Source organism: Rhipicephalus microplus, unplaced genomic scaffold, assembly GCF_043290135.1.
Source record: "Rhipicephalus microplus isolate Deutch F79 unplaced genomic scaffold, USDA_Rmic scaffold_53, whole genome shotgun sequence".
Taxonomy (NCBI): domain Eukaryota; kingdom Metazoa; phylum Arthropoda; class Arachnida; order Ixodida; family Ixodidae; genus Rhipicephalus; species Rhipicephalus microplus.
This window is the reverse complement of record NW_027464626.1, coordinates 1,841,773-1,865,530: the sequence shown is the minus strand read 5'-3', so window position 1 is coordinate 1,865,530 and position 23,758 is coordinate 1,841,773. Positions and strand designations below refer to the sequence as shown.

Below are 23,758 nucleotides of genomic sequence, written 5' to 3'. Positions count from 1 at the left end.
AACAGCCCATCGCGCTAGCCAATAGCGCCACGGAGACAGTCGTGCTCCTCTCTCACCACCGTCAGAACATTTCTTCAGACTATCAGCCCAAAGAAAAAAAAAGCGCCGCACCACCACCGGGTGGGCGCGAACCTCCAACCTTTCGGTTAACAGCCGTTCACGCTAGCCGATTGCGCCACGGAGACAGTCGTGCTCCACTCTCACCACCATCAGAACATATCTTCAAAGCTATCAGCTCAAAGAAGAAAAAGCGCCGCACCACCACCGGCTGGGCTCGAACCTCCAACCGTTCAGCTAACAGCCGATCGCGCTAGCCAATTGGGCCACGGAGGCAGTCGTGCTCCACTCTCACCACTGTCAGAACAATTCTTCAGAGCTATCAGCCCAAAGAAAAAGAAACGCCGCACCACCACCGGGTGGGCTCTAACCTCCAACCTCTCGGTTAACAGCCAGTCGCGCTAGCCAATGGCGCCACGGAGACAGTCCTGCTCCCCTCTCACCACCATCAGAACATATCTTCAGAGCTATGAGCGCAAAGAAAAAAAGCAACAAACCACTCCCGGGAGGGCTCGAACCTCCAACCTTTCAGTTAACAGCCGATCGCGCTAGCCAATTGCGCCACAGAGACAGTCGTGCTCCACTCTCAACACCATCAGAACATTTCTTCAGAGCTATCAGGCCAAAAGAAAAAAAGCGCCGCACCACCACCGGGTGGGCTAGAACCTCCAACCTTTCGGTTAACAGCCCATCGCGCTAGCCAATAGCGCCACGGAGACAGTCGTTCTCCTCTCTCACCACCGTCAGAACATTTCTTCAGACTATCAGCCCAAAGAAAAAAAAGCGCCGCACCACCATCGGGTGGGCGCGAACCTCCAATCTTTTGGTTAACAGCTGATCGCGCTAGCCAATTGCGCCACGGAGACAGTCGTGCTTCACTCTCACCACCATCAGAACATATCTTCAACGCCATCAGCGCAAAGCAAAAAAAGCGACACACCGTCCACTGGTGTACTCGAAACTCCAACCTTTCGGTTAACAGCCGATCGCGCTAGCCAATCGCGCCACGGAGACAGTCGTGCTTCACTCTCACCACCATCAGAACATATCTTCAAAGCCATCAGCGCAAAGCAAAAAAAGCGACACACCGTCCACGGGTGGGCTCGAACCTCCAACCTTTCGGTTAACAGCCCATCGCGCTAGCCAATAGCGCCACGGAGACTGTCCTTTTCCACTCTCACCACCATGAGAACATAACTTCAAAGCTATCAGCCCACAGAAAAAAAAGCGCCGCAGCACCACCGGGTGGCCTCGAACCTCCAACCTTTCGGTTAACAGCCGATCACGCTAGCCGATTGTGCCACGGAGACAGTTGTGCTCCACTCTCACCACCATCAGAACATATCTTCATAGCTATCAGGGCAAAGAAAAAGCAACACACCACTCCCGGGAGGGCTCGAACCTCCAAATTTTCGGTTAACAGCCGAACGTGGTAGCCAATTGCGCCACGGAGGCAGTCGTGCTCCAAACTCACCAACGTCAGAACATTTCTCCAAAGCTATCAGCACAAAGAAAAGAGCATCACACCACTCCCGGGAGGACTCGGAACTCCAACCTTTTGGTTAACAGCCGATCGCGCTAGCCAATTGCGCAGCGGAGACAATCATGCGCAACTCTCACCACCGTGAAAACATTTCTCCAAAGCTATCAGCGCAAAGATAAAAAAAGTGACACACTGCTTCCGGGAGGGCTCGAACCTCCAAACTTTCGGTTAACAGCCGAACGCGCTAGCCAAATGCGCCACGGAGACAGTCGTGCTCCATTCTCACCACCATCAGAACATGTCTTCAAATCTATGAGCCCAAAGAAAAAAAAGCGCCGCACCACCACCGGGTGGGCTCGAACCTCCAACCTTTTGGTTAACAGCTGATCGCGCTAGCCAATTGCGCCACGAAGACAGTCCTGCTCCACTCTCACCACCCTGAGAACATATCTTCAAAGCTATCAGCCCAAAGAAAAAAAGCAACAAACCACTCCCGGGAGGGCTCGAACCTCCAACCTTTCAGTTAACAGCCGATCGCGCAAGCCAATTGCGCCACAGAAACAGTCGTGCTCCACTCTCAACACCATCAGAACATTTCTTCAGAGCTATCAGGCCAAAAGAAAAAAAGCGCCGCACCACCACCGGGTGGGCTCGAACCTCCAACCTTTCGGTTAACAGCCCATCGCGATAGCCAATAGCGCCACGGAGACAGTCGTGCTCCTCTCTCACCACCGTCAGAACATTTCTTCAGACTATCAGCCCAAAGAAAAAAAAGCGCCGCACCACTACCGGGTGGGCGCGAACCTCCAACCTTTCGGTTAACAGCCGTTCACGCTAGCCGATTGCGCCACGGAGACAGTCGTGCTCCACTCTCACCACCATCAGAACATATCTTCAAAGCTATCAGCGCAAAGAAAGAGCAACACACCACTCCCGGGAGGGCTCGAACCTCAAAATTTTCGGTTAACAGCCGAACGTGCTAGCCAATTGCGCCACGGAGACAGTCGTGCTCCAATCTCAACAACGTCAGAACATTTCTCCAAATCTATCAGCACAAAGAAAAGAGCATCACACCACTCCCGGGAGGGCTCGAACCTCCAACCTTTCAGTTAACAGCCGATCGCCCTAGCCAATTGCACCACGGAGATAGTCGTGCTCCACTCTCACCACCGTCAGAACATTTCTTCAGAGCTATCAGCCCAAAGAAGAAAAAGCGCCGCACCACCGCCAGCTGGGCTCGAACCTCCAACCGTTCAGCTAACAGCCGATCGCGCTAGCCAATTGGGCCACGGAGGCAGTCGTGCTCCACTCTCAGTGCGTCAGTGGGGCGTGAAACCGGCATGGCTGCAGCAGTACGCTTCACGCTGTTCCTACTGCTTATGCAGGTTAACGGCGCTTCTGCAAGACAGTGTCCCAGGAAAGCCGCAGCGTTTCTTCCACCGGAAGTAGCCACAACGCAAGGACTACGAGGAACAACCCTTAAAACCAACGTAGCACCTGATGACGACAGCGGGATGACGCCACCAGACGTTCCGGTATCCGGCGCATGTGCGATTCCTGCCAGTGAAAATCTGAGTGATTACCGGCTCGACGATAACGCTCAGCTTCATAAGGCGGGACTCTTCAGTGCGTCAGTGGGGCGTGAAACCGGCATGGCTGCAGCAGTACGCTTCACGCTGTTCCTACTGCTTATGCAGGTTAGTCATACGGAACCCCCTTTCTTGCTCCCCTTTTTCTTGCCGGTTTCACCCCAAAAGTTGTTTGACTGCATTCTGTCACATTCATGCACGCAATACCGTTCGCGGAAACAGTTTCGCTTGCTGCGTCGCTTCTCTTTTTATTTTTTACTTCTGCTAATATGTGGCGACGTAGAGGTGAATCCGGGACCGTCCACCGAGGCGACACTGCAGCAGCTCTTAGCAGGTCAAAGCATAATTAAGGATAAACTAAATGCTATTGAAACCGTTCAAGCTGCAAACAAGCTCGCTATAAACGATCTAGGTGATCGTATCAAATCCCTTGAAACTAAGTTCACAAACCTTGATGAAATGAAATCGTCTTTAGCAGAGTGCGTTGTACAATGTGAGACTCAAGCACGAGTGTTGAAGTCTCTAACTTCAAAGGTTGACGACCTTGAAAACCGCAGCAGAAGGTGCAACCTCATCTTTCACGGTATACCCGACGAAGGAGCCAACGAAACAAACGCGGAGTGTGAGAAACAGATCTTGGATATCTGTTCTTCGAAGTTAGGAATTCCCACTATAGGAATAGAAAGGGCACACCGGTTGGGGCGTTTTCGAGCTGGGAGGAGCAGACCCATTATCGCAAAATTTTCATCTTTCAAAGAAAAACAGCATGTCCTAAGCAACGCAAGAAAGTTAAAAGGCACTACGACTAGCATTTCCGAAGATTTCTCCGAAGCAGTACGAAAGAAAAGAAAAATTTTGTGGGAATATGCAAAAGCACAAAAACAGGATGGCGCGAAAGCTATGCTTAGGTACGATTACCTTCTTTTGAACGGGCAGAAGTTTGTCTGCGATGATGCAACAATGCATGTGACCCCACAGAAGTGACCGTGCCAGTCTAGTTCTGTGAACATTAGTATTATTCTGCTGAATTGCAGGAGCATAAAGAATAAGAGAGATGAATTTTCCGCCTTAGTAGAAACTGTTAAGCCTTCCGTGATTCTCGGTACGGAATCCTGGTTAGATCCTGACATTGGTGACCACGAGGTATTTCCAACTGGTTACACCTGCTACAGAAAAGACGGGAACGGTCATGGAGGGGGTGTGTTCATTCTCATTGATAGTAGCATTAGGTCCTCCCAGATTGACGTTGATGCTGGCGTGAGTGAAGTAGTGTTGTGCAAACTAGAACTTCCGAACCGCATCGCCTTAACAGTATGTAGCTTTTATCGTCCCCCTAATGCATCGCCGGATGTTCTCACTCGACTTCAAAGTGCGATTGATGAAGTTCACTCAGATACCGTGGTCATTGGGGGAGACTTCAATTTACCGGACTTGAAATGGGATGCATCGAACACCGCCACAGTTAATGGAATATGCAATACAGAAATGATGAACATGGTCAACCTGCATGCTATGCATCAGCTAGTCCTCACCCCAACGCGGGGAAACAACATTTTAGACCTTCTGCTTACCAATCGACCAGAACTTGTTCAGTCAACGCTTGTGATTCCTGGCATAAGCGACCATCACGCTGTCGTGTCGACGATGTCGCTGGCCTATGTTAAAACAAAAAACCATGCTAACAGAAAACTGTACAATTATAAAAAGGCCAATTTCGATTGTATAAATCAAGCATTACAGGCTTATTTAGTAGTGTTCGAAACGGAAGCCGAGTGTAGGAGTGTGGACGGGCTGTGGCGGTTATTTAAGCAGAAAATACTCGAATTACGTGAGCTGTTCGTCCTAACTTGGGTGTTGACGGCGAGACAGGGTAGAAGCAAGCCTTGGTTTACGAAAACCTTGCGCCAGCTCACACAAAAAAGACAACGAACTTATCGCGCTTATTGCAGAAAACCTTCAAAAGAGACAGAGAAAAAACTGAAAGAAATAACTCGTGAAGTTAAAGAAGCAACACGCATTGCCAAAGACAGTTATTCGGGAACTATTCAAACAAGACTAAAAGATAAACCGAAAGTGTTCTGGAAGCACGTGAAGCAGAATGGCAAGGATGTTGTAACTATCCCTCCACTCGTGTCTGGTGACGTCATTGTTCGCGAAGACGCTGACAAGGCAGAATGCTTTAACGCCTACTTCTGCTCCGTCTTCACTCCTGCAGTAATGCCTTCTGAAGACGTCCCACCGGTACTTGAAACGATAAGCGACATGGATGATGTTGTCATATGTACACACGGCATTGAATCGTTGCTTCGAAGGCTCGACTCTTCTAAAGCGTGTGGTCCTGACGACTTACCCAATTTCCTGCTTAAATCATGCGCTGAATCGATAGCAAAGTACTTGAAAGTTATATTTGATATGTCACTACTCGAAGCTTCTCTTCCTGATGATTGGAAAGCAGGTATTGTGGTCCCTATTCATAAGTCCGGCCCTAGAAGCGACGTTTCAAACTACCGCCCGATATCGCTGACATCCGTTGCATGTAAAATAATGGAGCACATTCTATTCACGAGTATTGTAGCTCACTTGAATACTCATTCTGCGATTACGTCAGCCCAACATGGATTTCGTAAAGGTTTTTCCTGTGTTACCCAATTATTGGAATTCACAAATGATATTGCTTCTGCATTAGATAAACGGCTTGCGGTTGAATGTATTTTCCTCGATTTCAGGAAAGCTTTCGACACAGTACCCCATTCATTACTCATTGAAAAGATGCTCACATATAAAATAAATCCGGCGGTTGTCTCATGGATTAAAGAATATCTAACGTTACGCCGGCAATTCGTGGTTGTAAATGGGGTTCGGTCACGGGCACAAAGCGTTTCATCTGGTGTACCCCAGGGCTCCGTCCTGGGACCTTTGCTGTTCTTATTGTACATCAATGATATTGGCGACGGTTTGACATCGCAGTTGAGGCTGTTTGCAGATGACTGTGCGGTTTATAGGATCACTAACGGTACGGAAGACCTCAACCTGATTCAGCAAGACCTCGATCGAATCAGCACATGGTGCACTAGGTGGCGCATGCAGCTAAACCTCACGAAAACTGTCAATATGACATTCACTCGAAAGAAGAACCCTCTAAATTACTGCTACACCCTGAATAACATTGTAATTGGTAAAGTAACCGAATTTAAATACTTAGGTGTTTGGTATACCCCAGAATTATCGTGGCAGAAGCAGGTTAACTACGTAACCGGAAAGGCGGGAAAAATGCTGGGCTTCATTCGCAGGAACTCTGGTGCATTCAGTCAGTCCACACGTGAGCTACTCTACAAGACGTACGTGAGGTCCGTCCTCGAGTACGCTTGTGTAGTGTGGGACCCTACGACGGCGCGCGACGTTATTAAACTTGAAAGAGTTCAGAATCTCGGTGCGAGGTACGTGTCCCGTCAATACACAATTAATTTCAGTGCAACAAGAACTAAGGAAGAACTCAAATGGGATACCCTGGTAGAACGACGCAGAAAGCTGCGCCTGAAGCTTTTTCATTCCATTTACTATGGTACGATTAACATACAGAGAGACATATATATAATACCGCCTAACTATAGGTCCCAACGCGTGGACCATGAGCGAAAAGTAAGAGAGGTCCTATGCCGCACGGAACTTTTTAAGAAATCTTTCTTTCCAAAAACAATCCACGACTGGAATAGGTTACCTGCTGACATCGTCAACGTAGTTTCGAATGAGATGTTTTTTGCCCTGCTGAAATGATTGTTTCTTTGATCTTTTTAGGACGTACTGTATGTATTACTGTTCTTATCTTTTGTTCTTCTTTCTTTTGTCCTCACACTGTATGCAGAAGGGAATTGCGGCTATACTCCGGTATCAAATCACTTATTTTTCCTGTTGAAGTGACTCAACCTTGTAGTGTTCTTGTTTCTCACATATACTGCATACTGCTGTGAATAACTTATGTTGTCGATCTGCTGTAGCTGTTGTTGTTGCTATTACCGTTTTCCACGCTTTATATATGACAAAATATTGAACTGTCCAGACTGACTTTAAACCCCTCCCCCACTGTAATGCCTCTGGCGCTGTGGGTACTAAATAAATAAATAATTTCTTCAGAGCTATCAGCCCAAAGAAAAAGAAACGCCGCACCACCACCGGGTGGGCTCGAACCTCTAACCTCTCGGTTAACAGCCAGTCGCGCTAGCCAATGGCGCCACGGAGACAGTCGTGCTGTGCTCTCACCACCGTCAGAACATTTCTTCAGAGCTATCAGCCCAAAGAAAAAAAAGCGCCACACCACCACCGTGTGGGCTCGAACCTCCAGCCTTTCGGTTAACGGCCGAACGCGCTAGCCAATTGCGCCACGGAGACAGAAGTGCGCCACTCTCACCACCGTCAGAACATTTCTTCAGAGCTATCAGCCCAAAGAAGAAAAAGCGCCGCACCACCGCCAGCTGGGCTCGAACCTCCAACCGTTCAGCTAACAACCGATCGCGCTAGCCAATTGCGCCACGGAGACAGTCCTGCTCCACTCTCACCACCATGAGAACATATCTTCAAAGCTATCAGCTCAAAGAAAAAGAAGCGCCGCACCACCACAAGGTTGGCTCGAACCTCCAACCTTTCGGTTAACAGCCGATCGCGCTAGCCAATTGCGCCCCGGAGACAGTCCTGCTCCACTCTCACCACCATCAGAACATATCTTCAGAGCTATGAGCGCAAAGAAAAACAAGCGCCGAACCACCACCGGGTGGGCTCGAACCTCCAACCTTTTGGTTAACAGCTGATCGCGCTAGCCAATTGCGCCACGGAGACAGACCTGCTCCACTCTCACCACCATCAGAACATATCTTCAAAGCTTTCAGCCCAAAGAAAAAAAAGCAACAAACCACTCCCGGGAGGGCTCGAACCTCCAACCTTTCAGTTAACAGCCGATCGCCCTAGCCAATTGCACCACGGAGATAGTCGTGCTCCACTCTCACCACCGTCAGAACATTTCTTCAGAGCTATCAGCCCAAAGAAAAAGAAAGCGCCGCTCCACCACCAGGTGGGCTCGAACCTCCAACCTTTCGGTTAACAGCCCATCGCGCTAGCCAATTGCGCCATGGAGACAGTCGTGCGCCACTCTCACCACCATCAGAACATATCTTCAAAGCTATCAGCGCAAAGAAAAAAGCAACACACCACTCCCGGGAGGGCTCAAACCTCCAATGTTTTGGTTAACAGCCGAACGTGCTAGCCAATTGCGCCACGGAGACAGTCGTGCTTCGCTCTCACCACCATCAGAACATTTCTCCAAAGCTATCAGCACAAAGAAAAGAGCATCACACCACTCCCGGGAGGGCTCGGAACTCCAACCTTTTGGTTAACAGCCGATCGCGCTAGCCAATTGCGAAGCGGAGACAGTCATGCGCAACTCTCACCACCGTGAAGACATTTCTCCAAAGCTATCAGCGCAAAGATAAAAAAAGTGACACACTGCTTCCGGGAGGGCTCGAACTTCCAAACTTTCGGTTAACAGCCGAACGCGCTAGCCAAATGCGCCACGGAGACAGTCGTGCTCCATTCTCACCACCATCAGAACATGTCTTCAAATCTATGAGCCCAAAGAAAAAAAAGCGCCGCACCACCACCGGGTGGGCTCGAACCTCCAACCTTTTGGTTAACAGCTGATCGTGCTAGCCAATTGCGCCACGGAGACAGTCCTGCTCCACACTCACCACCCTGAGAACATATCTTCAAAGCTATCAGCCCAAAGGAAAAAGCAACAAACCACTCCCGGGAGGGCTCGAACCTCCAACCTTTCAGTTAACAGCCGATCGCGCAAGCCAATTGCGCCACAGAAACAGTCGTGCTCCACTCTCAACACCATCAGAACATTTCTTCAGAGCTATCAGGCCAAAAGAAAAAAAGCGCCGCACCACCACCGGGTGGGCTCCAACCTCAAACCTTTCGGTTAACAGCCCATCGCGCTAGCCAATAGCGCCACGGAGACAGTCGTGCTCCTCTCTCACCACCGTCAGAACATTTCTTCAGACTATCAGCCCAAAGAAAAAAAAGCGCCGCACCACCACCGGGTGGGCGCGAACCTCCAACCTTTCGGTTAACAGCCGTTCACGCTAACCGATTGCGCCACGGAGACAGTCGTGCTCCACTCTCACCACCACCAGAACATATCTTCAAAGCTATCAGCGCAAAGAAAGAGCAACACACCACTCCCGGGAGGGCTCGAACCTCCAAATTTTCGGTTAACAGCCGAACGTGCTAGCCAATTACGCCACGGAGACAGTCGTGCTCCAATCTCAACAACGTCAGAACATTTCTCCAAACCTATCAGCACAAAGAAAAGAGCATCACAGCACTCCCGGGAGGGCTCGAACCTCCAACCTTTCAGTTAACAGCCGATCGCGCTAGCCAATCGCGCCACGGAGACAGTCGTGCTTCACTCTCACCACCATCAGAACATACCTTCAATGCCATCAGCGCAAAGCAAAAAAAAGCGACACACCGTCCACAGGTGGGCTCGAAACTCCATTCTTTCGGTTAACAACCGATCGCGCTAGCCAATTGCGCCACGGAGACAGTCCTGATCCACTCTCACCACCATCAGAACATTTCTTCAGAGCTATCAGCCCAAAGAAAAAGAAAGCGCCGCTCCACCACCAGGTGGGCTCGAACCTCCAACCTTTCGGTTAACAGCCCATCGCGCTAGCCAATTGCGCCATGGAGACAGTCGTGCGCCACTCTCACCACCATCAGAAAATATCTTCAAAGCTATCAGCCCAAAGAAAAAAAGCAACAAACCACTCCCGGGAGGGCTCGAACCTCCAACCTTTCAGTTAACAGCCGATCGCGCAAGCCAATTGCACCACGGAGATAGTCGTGCTCCACTCTCACCACCGTCAGAACATTTCTTCATAGCCATCAGCCCAAAGAAGAAAAAGCGCCGCACCACCGCCAGCTGGGCTCGAACCTCCAACCTCTCGGTTAACAGCCAGTCGCGCTAGCCAATGGCGCCACGGAGACCGTCGTGCTGCGCTCTCACCACCGTCAGAACATTTCTTCAGAGCTATCAGCCCAAAGAAAAAAAAGTGCCACACCACCACCGTGTGGGCTCGAACCTCCAGCCTTTCGGTTAACGGCCGAACGCGCTAGCCAATTGCGCCACGGAGACAGTCGTGCGCCACTCTCACCACCGTCAGAACATATCTTCAAAGCTATCAGCGCAAAGAAAAAAGCAACACACCACTCCCGGGAGGGCTCGAAATTCCAACCTTTCGGTTAACAGCCGATCGCGCTAGCCAATTGCGCCACGGAGACAGTCGTGCTTCACTCTCACCACCATCAGAACATACCTTCAATGCCATCAGCGCAAAGCAAAAAAAAGCGACACACCGTCCACAGGTGGGCTCGAAACTCCATTCTTTCGGTTAACAACCGATCGCGCTAGCCAATTGCGCCACGGAGACAGTCCTGCTCCACTCTCACCACCATGAGAACATATCTTCAAAGCTATCAGCCCAAAGAAAAAGAAGCGCCGCACCACCACAAGGTTGGCTCGAACCTCCAACCTTTCGGTTAACAGCCGATCGCGCTAGCCAATTGCGCCCCGGAGACAGTCCTGCTCCACTCTCACCACCATCAGAACATTTCTTCAGAGCTATCAGCCCAAAGAAAAAGAAAGCGCCGCTCCACCACCAGTTGAGCTCGAACCTCCAGCCTTTCGGTTAACGGCCGAACGCGCTAGCCAATTGCGCCACGGAGACAGTCGTGCGCCACTCTCACCACCGTCAGAATATATCTTCAAAGCTATCAGCGCAAAGAAAAAAGCAACACACCACTCCCGGGAGGGCTCGAAATTCCAACCTTTCGGTTAACAGCCGATCGCGCTAGCCAATTGCGCCACGGAGACAGTCGTGCTTCACTCTCACCACCATCAGAACATACCTTCAATGCCATCAGCGCAAAGCAAAAAAAGCGACACACCGTCCACAGGTGGGCTCGAAACTCCATTCTTTCGGTTAACAACCGATCGCGCTAGCCAATTGCGCCATGGAGACAGTCGTGCGCCACTCTCACCACCATCAGAACATATCTTCAAAGCTATCAGCGCAAAGAAAAAAGCAACACACCACTCCCGGGAGGGCTCAAACCTCCAATGTTTTGGTTAACAGCCGAACGTGCTAGCCAATTGCGCCACGGAGACAGTCGTGCTCCGCTCTCACCACCATCAGAATATATCTTCAAAGCTATCAGCGCAAAGAAAAAAGCAACGCACCACCACCGGGTGGGCTCGAACCTCCAGCCTTTCGGGTAACGGCCGAACGCGCTAGCCAATTGCGCCACGGAGACAGTCGTGCTTCACTCTCACCACCATCAGAACATATCTTCAAAGCTATCAGCGCAAAGAAAAAAGCAACACACCACTCCCGGGAGGGCTCGAAATTCCAACCTTTCGGTTAACAGCCGATCGCGCTAGGCGATTAGGCCACGGAGACAGTATAGTGCAGCACTCCCACCTCCGTCAGAACATTTCTTCAGAGCTATCAGCCCAAAGAAAAAAAAGCGCCGCACCTCCTCCGGGTGGGCTCGAACCTCCAGCCTTTCGGTTAACAGCCGATCGCGCTAGCCAATTGCGCCACGGAGACAGTCGTGCTCCACTCTTACCAAAATCAGAACATATCTCCAAAGCTATCAGCGCAAAGAAAAGAGCAACACACCACCCCGGGAAGGCTCGAAACTACACGCTTTCGGTTAACAGCCGATCGCGCTAGCCAATTGCGCCACGGAGACAGTAGTGCAGCACTCCCACCTTCGTCAGGATATTTCTTCAGAGCTATCAGCCCAAAGAAAAAAAAGCGCCGCACCACCACCGGGTGGGCTCGAACCTCCAAACTTTCGGTTAACAGCCGGATGCGCTAGGCCATTGCGCCACGGAGACAGTCGTGCTCCACTCTCACCGCCATGAGAACATATCTTCAAAGCTATCAGCGCAAAGAAAATGAAGCGCCGCACCACCACCGGGTGGGCTCGAACCTCCAACCTTTCGGTTAACAGCCGATCGCGCTAGCCAATTGCGCCCCGGAGACAGTCCTGCTCCACTCTCACCACCATCACAACATATCTTCAGAGCTATGAGCCCAAAGAAAAAAAAGCGCCGAACCACCACCGGGTGGGCTCGAACCTCCAACCTTTTGGTTAACAGCTGATCGCGCAAGCCAATTGCGCCACGGAGACAGTCCTGCTCCACTCTCACCACCTTCAGAACTTATCTTCAAAGCTTTCAGCCCATAGAAAAAAAAAGCAACAAACCACTCCCGGGAGGGCTCGAACCGCCAACCTTTCAGTTAACAGCCGATCGCGCTAGCCAATTGCACCACGGAGATAGTCGTGCTCCACTCTCACCACCGTCATAACATTTCTTCAGAGCTATCAGCCCAAAGAAAAAAAGCGCCGCTCCACCACCAGGTGGGCGCGAACCTCCAACCTTTCGGTTAACAGCCCATCGCGCTATCCAATTGCGCCACGGAGACAGTCGTGCGCCACTCTCACCACCATCAGAACATATCTTCAAAGCTATCAGCGCAAAGAAAAAAGCAACACACCACCACCGGGTGGGCTCGAACCTCCAGCCTTTCGGTTAACGGCCGAACGCGCTTTGCGATTAGGCCACGGAGACAGTATAGTGCAGCACTCCCACCTCCGTCAGAACATTTCTTCAGAGTTATAAGCCCAAAGAAAAAAAAAGCGCCGCACCTCCTCCGGGTGGGCTCGAACCTCCAGCCTTTCGGTTAACAGCCGATCGCGCTAGCCAATTGCGCCACGGAGACAGTCGTGCTCCACTCTTACCACCATCAGAACATATCTCCAAAGCTATCAGCGCAAAGGGAAGAACAACACACCACTCCCGGGAAGGCTCGAAACTACAACCTTTCGGTTAACAGCCGATCGCGCTAGCCAATTGTGCCACAGAGACAGTAGTGCAGCACTCCCACCTCCGTCAGGATATTTCTTCAGAGCTATCAGCCCAAAGAAAAAAAAGCGCCGCACCACCACCGGGTGGGCACGAACCTCCAAACTTTCGGTTAACGGCCGGATGCGCTAGGCCATTGCGCCACGGAGACAGTCGTGCTCCACTCTCACCACCATGAGAACATAACTTCAAAGCTATCAGCCCAAAGAAAAAGAAGCGCCGCACCACCAGCGGGTGGGCTCGAACCTCCAACCTTTCGGTTAACAGCCGATCGCGCTAGCCAATTGCGCCCCGGAGACAGTCCTGCTCCACTCTCACCACCATCAGAACATATGTTCAGAGCTATGAGCCCAAAGAAAAAAAAGCGCCGAACCACCACCGGGTGGGCTCGAACCTCCAACCTTTTGGTTAACAGCTGATCGCGCTAGCCAATTGCGCCACGGAGACAGTCGTGCTTCACTCTCACCACCATCAGAACATATCTTCAAAGCTATCAGCGCAAAGAAAAAAGCAACACACCACTCTCGGGAGGGCTCGAAATTCCAACTATTCGGTTAACAGCCGATCGCGCTAGGCGATTAGGCCACGGAGACAGTATAGTGCAGCACTCCCACCTCCGTCAGAACATTTCTTCAGAGCTATCAGCCCAAAGAAAAAAAAGCGCCGCACCACCAACGGGTGGGCTCGAACCTCCAAACTTTCGGTTAACAGCCGGATGCGCTAGGCCATTGCGCCACGGAGACAGTCGTGCTACACTCTCACCACCGTCAGAACATTTCTTCGGAGCTGTCAGGCCAAAGGATAAAAAGCGCCGCACCACCACCGGGCGAGCTCGAACCTCCAACCTTTCGGTTAACAGCCGATTGCGCTAGCCAATAGCGCCACGGAGAGAGTCATGCTCCAATATCCCCACCATCAGAACATATCTTCAAAGCTATCAGCGCAAAGAAAAAAGCAACACACCACTCCCGGAAGGGATCGAACCTCCAACTTTTCGGTTAACAGCCGATCGCGCTAGCCAGTTGCGCCACGGAGACAGTCGTGCTCCACTCTCACCACCGTCAGAACATTTCCTCAGAGCTATCAGCCCAAAGGAAAAAAAGCGCCGCACCTCCACCGAGTGGGCTCGAACCTCCAACCTTTCGGTTAACAGCCCATCGCGCTACCCAATTGCGCCACGGAGACAATCGTGCTCCACTCTCACCACCGTCAGAACATTTCTTCAGACTATCAGCCCAAAGAAAAAATAGCGCCACACATCCACCTGGTGGGCTCGAACCTCCAACCTTTAGGTTAACAGCCGAACGCGCTAGCCAATTGCGCCTCGGAGACAGTCGTGCTCCACTCTCACCACCGTCAGAACATTTCTTCAGAGCTATCAGCTCAAAGAAGAAAAAGCGCCGCACTACCACCGGGTGGGCTCGAACCTCCAACCTTTCGGTTAACAGCCGATCGCGCTAGCCAATTGGGCCACGGAGGCAGTCGTGCTCCACTCTCACCACTGTCAGAACATTTCTTCAGAGCTATCAGCCCAAAGAAAAAAGCAACAAACCACTCGCGGGAGGGCTCGAACCTCCAACCTTTCAGTTAACACCCGATCGCGCTAGCCAATTGCGCCACGGAGACAGTCGTGCTCCACTCTCAACACCGTCAGAACATTTCTTCAGAGCTATTAGCCCAAAGGAAAAAAAGCGCCGCACCACCACCGGGTGCACTCGAACCTCCAACCTTAGGGTTAACAGCCCATCGCGCTAGCCAATGGCGCAACGGAGATAGTCGTGCTCCACTTTCACCACCGTCATAACATTTCTCCAAAGCTTTCAGCGCCAAGAAGAAAAAAGCGACACACCGCTCCTGGGAGGGCTCGAACCTCCAGTCTTTCGGTTAACAGTCGAACGCGCAAGCCAAATGTGCCACGAAGACAGTAGTGCAGCGCTCGCACCACCGTCTGTACATTTCTCCAAAGCTATCAGCGCAATAAAAAAAGCGACACACTGCTCTCGGAAGGGCTGGAACCTCCAACCTTTCGATTACCATACGAACGCGCTAGCCAATTGCGCCACGGAGACAGTCGTGCTCCACTCTCACCACCGTCAGAACATTTCTTGAAAGCTATCAGCGCAAAGAAAAAAAAAGCGACACACCACTCCCGGGAGGGCTCGAACCTCCAACGTTTCGATTAACAGCCGATCGCGCTAGAATATTGCGCCACGGAGACTTTTTTTTTCTTAAATGAATGAAATTATCAACAGTAATGTACAAAGAGCATACTTCACCACAAGTCCGGAAAACACGCAAAAGCGTCAAGAACGAGAAGTGACTCCGGAACAGGGTCAAAAGTGTCGACAACACTGCGCACTTGAGCAGCTGCTTCTCGGAAGACAGATCTAGTCGACAATGGTGGCTCGGCATGTCCATCAATCATGCGACTTTTCCATAATGAATACAGTCCCAACAACATAAACAAGTCGTAAGGAGTATTATCAGTCAGACTCTTTTTGAACGGAAGGAACCTAATAACATTACCTGTGATTGGAAGTTCGTGCTGCACTCTCACCACCATCAGAACATTTCTCCAAAGCCATCAGCGCAAAAAAAAGCAACACACATCTACCGGGAGGGCTCGAATCTCCAAACTTTCGGTTAACAGCCGAACGCGCTAGCCAATTGCTTCACGGAGACATTTTTGCTGCACTCTCACCCCCGTTAGAACATTTCTTCAAAGCTATCAGCGCAAAGAAGAAAAAAGCGCCGCACCACCACCGGGTGGGCTCGAACCTCCAACCTTTCGGTTAACAGCCGATCGCGCTAGCCAATTGCGCCACGGAGAAAGTCGTGCTCTACTCTCACCACCGTCAGAACATTTCTTGAGAGCTATCAGCCCAAAGAAACAAAAGTGCCGCACCACCACCGGGTGGGCTCGAACCTCCAGTTTTTCGGTTAACGGCCGAATGCTCTAGGCAATAGCGCCACGGAGACTGTCGTTCTCCCCTCTCACCACCATTAGAAAATATCTTCAAAGCTATCAGCGCAAAGAAAAAAGCGACACACCGTCCCCTGGTGGGCTCAAACCTCCAACCTTTCGGTTAACAGCCAATCGCGCTAGCCAGTTGCGCAACAGAGACATTCCTGCACCACTCTCACCACCATCAAACATATCTTCAAAGCTATAAGCCCAAAGAAAAAAAAGCGCCGCACCACCCCCGGGTGGGCTCTAACCTCCAACCTTTCTGTTAACAGCCGATCGCGCTAGCCAATTGCACCACGGAGACAGTCATACTTCACTCTTACCACCATCAGAACATATCTTCAAATCTATGAGCCCAAAGAAAAGAAAGCGCCGCACCACCACCGGGTGGGCTCGAACCTCCAACCTTTCGGTTAACAGCCGAACGCGCTAGCCAATTGCTTCACGGAGACATTTTTGCAGCACTCTCACCCCTGTCAGAACATTTCTTCAAAGCTATCAGCGCAAAGAAGAAAAAGGCGCCGCACCACCACCGGGTGGGCTCGAACCTCCAACCTTTCGGTTAACAGCCGATCGCGCTAGCCAATTGCGCCACGGAGAAAGTCGTGCTCTACTCTCACCACCGTCAGAACATTTCTTCAGAGCTATCAGCCCAAAGAAACAAAAGCGCCGCACCACCACCGGGTGGGCTCGAACCTCCAGCTTTTCGGTTAACGGCCGAACGCGCTAGGCAATAGCGCCACGGAGACTGTCGTTCTCCCCTCTCACCACCATTAGAACATATCTTGAAAGCTATCAGCGCAAAGATAAAAGCGACACACCGTCCCCTGGTGGGCTCAAACCTCCAACCTTTGGATTAACAGCCAATCGCGCTAGCCAATTGCGCTTTGGAGACATTCCTGCACCACTCTCACCACCATCAAACATATCTTCAAAGCTATAAGCACAAAGAAAAAAAAAGCGCCGCACCACCCCCGGGTGGGCTCTTACCTCCAACCTTTCTGTTAACAGCCGATCGCGCTAGCCAATTGCACCACGGAGACAGTCATGCTTCACTCTTACCACCGTCAGAACATGTTTTCAAATCTATGAGCCCAAAGAAAAAAAAGCGCCGCACCACCACCGGGTGGGCTCGAACCTCCAACCTTTTGGTTAACAGCTGATCGCGCTAGCCAATTGCGCCACGGAGACAATCCTGCTCCACTCTCACCACCATGAGAACATATCTTCAAAGCTATCAGCCCAAAGAAAAAAGCAACAAACCACTCCCGGGAGGGCTCGAACCTCCAACCTTTCAGTTAACAGCCGATTGCGCTAGCCAATTGCGCCACAGAGACAGTCGTGCTCCACTCTCACCACCGTCAGAACATTTCTTCAGAGCTATCAGGCCAAAGGAAAAAAAGCGCCGCACCACCACCGTGTGGGCTCGAACCTCCAACCTTTCGGTTAAAAGCCCATCGCGCTAGCCAATGGCGCCACGGAGACAGTCTTTTCCACTCTCACCACCATGAGAACAGATCTTCAAAGCTATCAGGGCAAAGGAAAAAGCAACACACCACTCCCGGGAGGGCTCGAACTTCCAACCTCTCGGTCAACAGCCGATCGCGCTAGCCAATTGCGACAGCAACGGAGACAGTCGTTCTCCCCTCTCACCACCATCAAAACATATCTTCAAAGCTATGAGCGCAAAGAAAAAAAAGCGCCGCACCACCACCGGGTGGGCACGAACCTCCAATCTTTTGGTTAACAGCGGATCGCGCGAGTCAATTGCACCTCGGAGACAGTCCTGCTCCACTCTCACCACCATCAGAACATAGCTTCAAAGCTATCAGCCCAAACAAAAAAGCAACAAACCACTCCCGGGAGGGCTCGAACCTCCAACATTTCGGTTAACAGCCGTTCACGCTAGCCGATTGCACCACGGAGACAGTCGTGCTCCACTCTCAACACCGTCAGAACATTTCATCAGAGCTATTATTAGCCCAAAGGAAAAAAAGCGCCGCACCACCACCGGGTGGGCTCGAACCTCCAACCTTACGGTTAACAGCCCATCGCGCTAGCCAATGGCGCAACGGAGATAGTCGTGCTCCACTTTCACCACCGTCAGAACATTTCTCCAAAGCTTTCAGCGCCAAGAAGAAAAAAGCGACACACCGCTCCTGGGAGGGCTCGAACCTCCAGTCTTTCGGTTAACAGTCGAACGCGCTAGCCAAATGTGCCACGAAGACAGTAGTGCAGTGCTCTCACCACCGTCTGTACATTTCTCCAAAGCTACCAGCGCAATAAAAAAAGCGACACACTGCTCCCGGAAGGGCTGGAACCTCCAACCTTTCGATTACCATACGAACGCGCTTGCCAGTTGCGCCACGGAGACAGTCGTGCTCCACTCTCACCACCGTCAGAACATTTCTTGAAAGCTATCAGCGCAAAGAAAAAAAAAGCGACACACCACTCCCGGGAGGGCTCGAACCTCCAACGTTTCGATTAACAGCTGATCGCGCTAGAATATTGCGCCACGGAGACTTTTTTTTTCTTAAATGAATGAAATTATCAACAGTAATGTACAAAGAGCATACTTCACCAGAAGTCCGGAAAACACGCAAAAGCGTCAAGAACGAGAAGTGACTCCGGAACAGGGTCAAAAGTGTCGACAACACTGCGCACTTGAGCAGCTGCTTCTCGGAAGACAGATCTAGTCGACAATGGTGGCTCGGCATGTCCATCAATCACGCGACTTTTCCATAATGAATACAGTCCCAACAACATAAACAAGTCGTAAGGAGTATTATCAGTCAGACTCTTTTTGAACGGAAGGAACCTGATAACATTACCTGTGATTGGAAGTTCGTGCTGCACTCTCACCACCATCAGAACATTTCTCCAAAGCCATCAGCGCAAAAAAAAGCAACACACATCTACCGGGAGGGCTCGAATCTCCAAACTTTCGGTTAACAGCCGAACGCGCTAGCCAATTGCTTCACGGAGACATTTTTGCTGCACTCTCACCCCCGTCAGAACATTTCTTCAAAGCTATCAGCGCAAAGAAGAAAAAAGCGCCGCACCACCACCGGGTGGGCTCGAACCTCCAACATTTCGGTTAACAGCCGATCGCGCTAGCCAATTGCGCCACGGAGAAAGTCGTGCTCTACTCTCACCACCGTCAGAACATTTCTTCAGAGCTATCAGCCCAAAGAAACAAAAGTGCCGCACCACCACCGGGTGGGCTCGAACCTCCAGTTTTTCGGTTAACGGCCGAACGCGCTAGGCAATAGCGCCACGGAGGCTGTCGTTCTCCCCTCTCACCACCATTAGAAAATATCTTCAAAGCTATCAGCGCAAAGAAAAAAGCGACACACCGTCCCCTGGTGGGCTCAAACCTCCAAACTTTCAGTTAACAGCCAATCGCGCTAGCCAATTGCGCAACAGAGACATTCCTGCACCACTCTCACCACCATCAAACATATCTTCAAAGCTATAAGCCCAAAGAAAAAAAAGCGCCGCACCACCCCCGGGTGGGCTCTAACCTCCAACCTTTCTGTTAACAGCCGATCGCGCTAGCCAATTGCACCACGGAGACAGTCATGCTTCACTCTTACCACCGTCAGAACATATCTTCAAATCTATGAGCCCAAAGAAAAGAAAGCGCCGCACCACCACCGGGTGGGCTCGAACCTCCAACCTTTCGGTTAACAGCCGAACGCGCTAGCCAATTGCTTCACGGAGACATTTTTGCCGCACTCTCACCCCCGTTAGAACATTTCTTCAAAGCTATCAGCGCAAAGAAGAAAAAAGCGCCGCACCACCACCGGGTGGGCTCGAACTTCCAACCTTTCGGTTAACAGCCGATCGCGCTAGCCAATTGCGCCACGGAGAAAGTCGTGCTCTACTCTCACCACCGTCAGAACATTTCTTCAGAGCTATCAGCCCAAAGAAACAAAAGCGCCGCACCACCACCGGGTGGGCTCGAACCTCCAGCTTTTCGGTTAACGGCCGAACGCGCTAGGCAATAGCGCCACGGAGACTGTCGTTCTCCCCTCTCACCACCATTAGAACATATCTTCAAAGCTATCAGCGCAAAGATAAAAGCGACACACCGTCCCCTGGTGGGCTCAAACCTCCAACCTTTCGGTTAACAGCCGAACGCGCTAGCCAATTGCTTCACGGAGACATTTTGCCGCACTCTCACCCCCGTTGGAACATTTCTTCAAAGCTATCAGCGCAAAGAAGAAAACAGCGCCGCACCACCACCGGGTGGGCTCGAACTTCCAACCTTTCGGTTAACAGCCGATCGCGCTAGCCAATTGCGCCACGGAGAAAGTCGTGCTCTACTCTCACCACCGTCAGAACATTTCTTCAGAGCTATCAGCCCAAAGAAACAAAAGCGCCGCACCACCACCGGGTGGGCTCGAACCTCCAGCTTTTCGGTTAACGGCCGAACGCGCTAGGCAATAGCGCCACGGAGACTGTCGTTCTCCCCTCTCACCACCATTAGAACATATCTTCAAAGCTATCACCGCAAAGATAAAAGCGACACACCGTCCCCTGGTGGGCTCAAACCTCCAACCTTTCGATTAACAGCCAATCGCGCTAGCCAATTGCGCTACGGAGACATTCCTGCACCACTCTCACCACCATCAAACATATCTTCAAAGCTATAAGCCCAAAGAAAAAAAAGCGCCGCACCACCCCCGGGTGGGCTCTTACCTCCAACCTTTCTGTTAACAGCCGATCGCGCTAGCCAATTGCACCACGGAGACAGTCATGCTTCACTCTTACCACCGTCAGAACATATCTTCAAATCTATGAGCCCAAAGAAAAGAAAGCGCCGCACCACCACCGGGTGGGCTCGAACCTCCAACCTTTCGGTTAACAGCCGAACGCGCTAGCCAATTGCTTCACGGAGACATTTTTGCGCACTCTCACCCCCGTTAGAACATTTCTTCAAAGCTATCAGCGCAAAGAAGAAAAAAGCGCCGCACCACCACCGGGTGGGCTCGAACCTCCAACATTTCGGTTAACAGCCGATCGCGCTAGCCAATTGCGCCACGGAGAAAGTCGTGCTCTACTCTCACCACCGTCAGAACATTTCTTCAGAGCTATCAGCCCAAAGAAACAAAAGTGCCGCACCACCACAGGGTGGGCTCGAACCTCCAGTTTTTCGGTTAAAGGCCCAACGCGCTAGGCAATAGCGCCACGGAGGCTGTCGTTCTCCCCTCTTACCAACGTCAGAACATGTTTTCAAATCTATGAGCCCAAACAAAAAAAGCGCCGCACCACCACCGGGTGGGCTCGAACCTCCAACCTTTTGGTTAACAGCTGATCGCGCTAGCCAATTGCGCTACGGAGACAATCCTGCTCCACTCTCACCACCATGAGAACATATCTTCAAAGCTATCAGCCCAAAGAAAAAAAGCAACAAACCACTCCCGGGAGGGCTCGAACCTCCAACCTTTCAGTTAACAGCCGATTGTGCTAGCCAATTGCGCCACAGAGACAGTCGTGCTCCACTCTCACCACCGTCAGAACATTTCTTCAGAGCTATCAGGCCAAAGGAAAAAAAGCGCCGCACCACCACCGTGTGGGCTCGAACCTCCAACCTTTCAGTTAACAGCCCATCGCGCTAGCCAATAGCGCCACGGAGACAGTCCTTTTCCACTCTCACCACCATGAGAACATAACTTCAAAGCTATCAGCCCACAGAAAAAAAAAGCGCCGCCGCACCACCGGGTGGGCTCGAACCTCCAACCTCTCGGTTAACAGCCGATCACGCTAGCCGATTGCGCCACGGAGACAGTCGTGCTCCACTCTCACCACCATTAGAACATATCTTCAAAGCTATCAGCGCAAAGAAAAAGCAACACACCACTCCCGGGAGGGCTCGAACCTCCAAATTTTCGGTTAACAGCCGAACGTGGTAGCCAATTGCGCCATAGAGACAGTCGTGCTCCAATCTCACCAACGTCAGAACATTTCTTCAAAGCTATCAGCACAAAGAAAGAGCATCACACCACTCCCGGGAGGGCTCGGAACTCCAACCTTTTGGTTAACAGCCGATCGCGCTAGCCAAGTGCGCAGCGGAGACAGTCAAGCGCAACTCTCACCACCGTGAAAACATTTCTCCAAAGCTATCAGCGCAAAGATAAAAAAAGTGACACACTGCTTCCGGGATAGCTCGAACCTCCAAACTTTCGGTTAACAGCCGAACGCGCTAGCCAAATGCGCCACGGAGACAGTCGTGCTCCATTCTTACCACCATCAGAACATATCTTGAAATCTATGAGCCCAAAGAAAAAAAAGCGCTGCACCACCACCGGGTGGGCTCGAACCTCCAACCTTTTGGTTAACAGCTGATCGCGCTAGCCAATTGCGCCACGGAGACAGTCCTGCTCCACTCTCACCACCCTGAGAACATATCTTCAAAGCTATCAGCCCAAAGAAAAAAAGCAACAAACCACTCCCTGGAGGGCTCGAACCTCCAACCTTTCAGTTAACAGCCGATCGCGCTAGCCAATTGCGCCACAGAGACAGTCGTGCTCCACTCTCAACACGATCAGAACATTTCTTCAGAGCTATCAGGCCAAAAGAAAAAAAGCGCCGCACCACCACCGGGTGGGCTCGAACCTTCAACCTTTCGGTTAACAGCCCATCGCGCTAGCCAATAGCGCCACGGAGACAGTCGTGCTCCTCTCTCACCACCGTCAGAACATTTCTTCAGACTATCAGCCCAAAGAAAAAAAAGCGCCGCACCACCACCGGGTGGGCGCGAACCTCAACATTTCGGTTAACAGCCGTTCACGCTAGCCGATTGCACCACGGATACAGTCGTGCTCCACTCTCACCACCATCAGAACATATCTTCAAAGCTATCAGCGCAAAGAAAGAGCAACACACTACTCCCGGGAGGGCTCGAACCTCCAAAATTTCGGTTAACAGCCGAACGTGCTAGCCAATTGCGCCACGGAGACAGTCGTGCTCCAATCTCACCAACGTCAGAACATTTCTCCAAATCTATCAGCACAAAGAAAAGAACATCATACCACTCCCGGGAGGGCTCGGAACTCCAACCTTTTGGTTAACAGCCGATCGCGCTAGCCAATTGCGCAGCGGAGACAGTCATGCGCAACTCTCACCACCGTGAAAACATTTCTCCAAAGCTATAAGCGCAAAGATAAAAAAACTGACACACTGCTTCCGGGAGGGCTCGAACCTCCAAACTTTCGGTTAACAGCCGAACGCGCTAGCCAAATGCGCCACGGAGACAGTCGTGCTCCATTCTCACCACTGTCAGAACATAACTTTAAAGCTATCAGCGCAAAGAAAAAAGCAACACACCACTTCCGGGAGGGCACGAACCTCCAACCTTTCGGTTAACAGCCGATTGCGCTAGCGAATTGCGCCACGGAGACAGTCCTTTTCCACTCTCACCACCATGAGAACATAACTTTAAAGCTATCAGCCCAAAGAAAAAAAAGTGTCGCAGCACGACCGGGTGGGCTCGAACCTCTAACCTTTCGGTTAACAGCCGGTCGCGCTAGCCAGTTGCGCCATGGAGACAGTCCTGCTCTACTCTCACCACCATCAGAACATATCTTCAAAGCTATCAGCCCAAAGAAAAAAGAGCAACACACCACTCTCGGGAGGGCTCGAACCTCCAACCTTTCGGTTAAAAGCCG

General features: G+C 51.3%; 2 non-coding genes across 2 annotated transcripts; both read right to left on the bottom strand.

Annotated features, from left to right (window-relative positions):
* Positions 1 to 1,733: 1,733 nt before the first annotated feature.
* TRNAN-GUU (transfer RNA asparagine (anticodon GUU)) lies at positions 1,734 to 1,807 on the bottom strand. Its single transcript has one exon. It is a non-coding gene; the product is annotated as a tRNA-Asn (tRNA).
* Positions 1,808 to 23,271: 21,464 nt separating this feature from the next.
* TRNAN-GUU (transfer RNA asparagine (anticodon GUU)) lies at positions 23,272 to 23,345 on the bottom strand. The gene has a single exon. It is a non-coding gene; the product is annotated as a tRNA-Asn (tRNA).
* Between the last annotated feature and the right edge of the window lie 413 nt (positions 23,346 to 23,758).